The 2,754-nt window shown below is 36.2% G+C and overlaps 1 pseudogene; it reads right to left on the minus strand.

The window, feature by feature from the left end:
• Window positions 1–605: 605 nt before the first annotated feature.
• Window positions 606–1,918, minus strand: LOC127495606 (uncharacterized; annotated as a pseudogene).
• Window positions 1,919–2,754: the final 836 nt, after the last annotated feature.

The following is a 2,754-nucleotide window of genomic DNA, read 5'->3' on the forward strand; positions in this document are numbered from 1 at the left end:
TACCACACAATACAAATATTAAAGCTAAAAAATATGTATCAATGCAACTATCAATGCAACTTTCATGAAGTAAAATCATTAAAAGGCTTCTTTCCACTGGTGATCAGCAGCAGAAGTTACATTTATCACGCCTCTAGATGGCGGCAAAGATTGTCTTTATGAGCAAGTCACTCAGTTGCAAAGATTTTCATATTGAAACTTGTTGTAAACACGGAACAAGACTCTAATGACAAATGCTTTGACTTACACTGTCAGTGTCAGCAGGGCACAGGGAAACCCATTAAATGTTAAAAGGACAAGATCGCAGCGGACATTCAAACATTTTTTTTATTATGAAAATAGGACTGACCTGAAGGAAAATGCTAAATTTGAATGCAGGTAATACACTCGCTCACTCGATCTCTCTTTCACAATACTCTTCTAAATAGTCTAATGCTGTATGCGTCAATGAACAAAATCAATATAACAAACATGTTGACTTTGCTAAGAGTGGTTGCTATTGGTTGTTCGGGAATTTTACAACGACTTCGAAAGCGGCTCAACCAGTCACAATCAAGGTATTTATTTCTGATTTCATAGCCCAATGTGCGCTGGGCAAAAAGAGTTTAATGAAAGATATGAAGAGGAAATAATTTATTAACAAGCCACAGTTTGATAACTGACACAAGCATTTTCAAGAAAAGGAAAATTACTTATTTCTTTTCAGGCAGACAGAAAGGATCCACAATGTTATTTTCCACACATTTCTGACATGCCATCACATTACTGGTTCTCTTACAGCGATAAAGAGGCACTACCGCATTGATCTTTAGAAATTCTTCTTGCAGATCCTTCTTCTTGTCCTTCTGCCAGATCTCTTGGAAGACAAATGCATTCATTTCCTCTTTTCTTTTATTTATCCAGATTGAAAGGCCAGCCAAAATATTGTCATCACTCTTCATGCATGTTTTCACACAAGGTGAGTTGTAAGAATAGAAAACTACACAGCTATCCTGATCTGCCTTTTTCAGAAGTTCGTCCATGGGAGATGGTTTAGATTTATCATCAGGAGGAGGATAGAGCAGAATATGCTCAGAATGTTCCTTTGTTTTTAGATCTGGCCTTGTAGCAATGACATTGCTTGATGTGCAGAGGAAACATTTCTCTCCTTTATTGAGCTTATCTTTTACAAGTTTTGCATCTTGCTGGGGGAACACAGTCTTGATATCAGATCCTTCTTTTGTACACTGATCCAGTAGGACACTGATCGCTGTTGCATACTGAGCATTAGTTTGGGTCCTCTGGGTCTTCGGCTGGATGCTGGAAGACATAAAATAACATAAAGTTATCATGCTTGTTAGTTTGAACTAATTGTTATATAGGCTACTTGCACTAGCATATTGTATATGACAATTTAGTTCAAACTTTGACCTGTGGAGGGCAGTAATACACTTAGCAGCGTCTACACTGCCGGAATTCTAATAGAGAAGAAGAAGAAGAGAACTAGTTCAAGACGAGCATCTATGGTTAAAACGTATATAATTTTTTTTAAGAAAATGGCCGATCGTTTCTCTAGATAAGACCCTTATTCCTTGTCTGGTATCGTTTAAAGCCCTTTGAAGCTGCACTGAAACTATAATTTTGACCTTCAACCGTTTGGGGCCAATTGAAGTCCACTATAAGGAGAATAATCCTGGAATGTTTTCATCAAAAACCTTAATTTCTTTTCAACTGAAGAAAGAAGGACATGGACATCTTGGAATTATCAGGAAAATTTTACATGAATGTGAACTAATCATTTAGAGTTATGTATTTGTTCCTAAGAATGCAACTTTCCATCATGGAACAATTTTTACATGCATTTTACTGATTTAATATGTTGATTTTATTGAATTACTAAATAGTAAATAACTTACTTGTCATCAAAATACTGGATCATTTTAGCAAGGGCAGCAGTGTTCACATCCCTCTGAATGACTTGAACACACAGATAAAGCAGGCCGAGGAAGATGAGCACACTCGATGGAACCATGAATGCCTTTGGATAAAAGACAAAATAGCTGAAGAAAAGAATGTATACTGAGAGAAACACAGTTTCACAACATTCCTGCTTTTAGTATTCTTCTCATAAATTACCATTTCAAGATCATAATTGGGTTTGACCTTTGCTAGTGTATTAAAAACTGCTGCTGCTGTTGTTGCCTTCTTGAAAAACTGTAAAACTCCCAAAATTCACATTTAAACTCAAAGAACACCACTCGTTGAACAACAAAAACATGGATATTTGGTTTTAACGAGTTGTCTAATCAGTAAGGGTAGCCTACTAATTAAAAATGAAATATTATAGTAACTAATTAATTTGCATACAACATTACCATTGTGATTGCTATCGAATAAGAATAAGAGATTATGTGAAGTTGGTTCACTTGTCAAAGTGGTGGTGATGATGAGGAGGAGGAAATGGATCCGACTTATTCGAATCCCAGACATGCCCCTATTTAAGATGTGTCTATGACATTTAAATAAGGTGGCTTGTAGATCAACTGTGTTATCAGTATTTCTCTAACACTTTGTTTTCGTAGTGTTTAACCGTAGATAGAATTTCAAGAATACAGCAGATAAAACTTTTTGGAAATATCACAAATCTTGAAGAGCAACTGCAGTAAATGATTTGGAACCCATTTAGGACAACCTAAATCACTGAAATAGTCAATATGTGAGGACAGAGGACAGAGGGAGCATTGCAAGGATTCTTGAGCGATGATGCACAGGCGT

The sequence above is a fragment of the Ctenopharyngodon idella genome, chromosome 15 (assembly GCF_019924925.1).
Source record: "Ctenopharyngodon idella isolate HZGC_01 chromosome 15, HZGC01, whole genome shotgun sequence".
Taxonomy (NCBI): domain Eukaryota; kingdom Metazoa; phylum Chordata; class Actinopteri; order Cypriniformes; family Xenocyprididae; genus Ctenopharyngodon; species Ctenopharyngodon idella.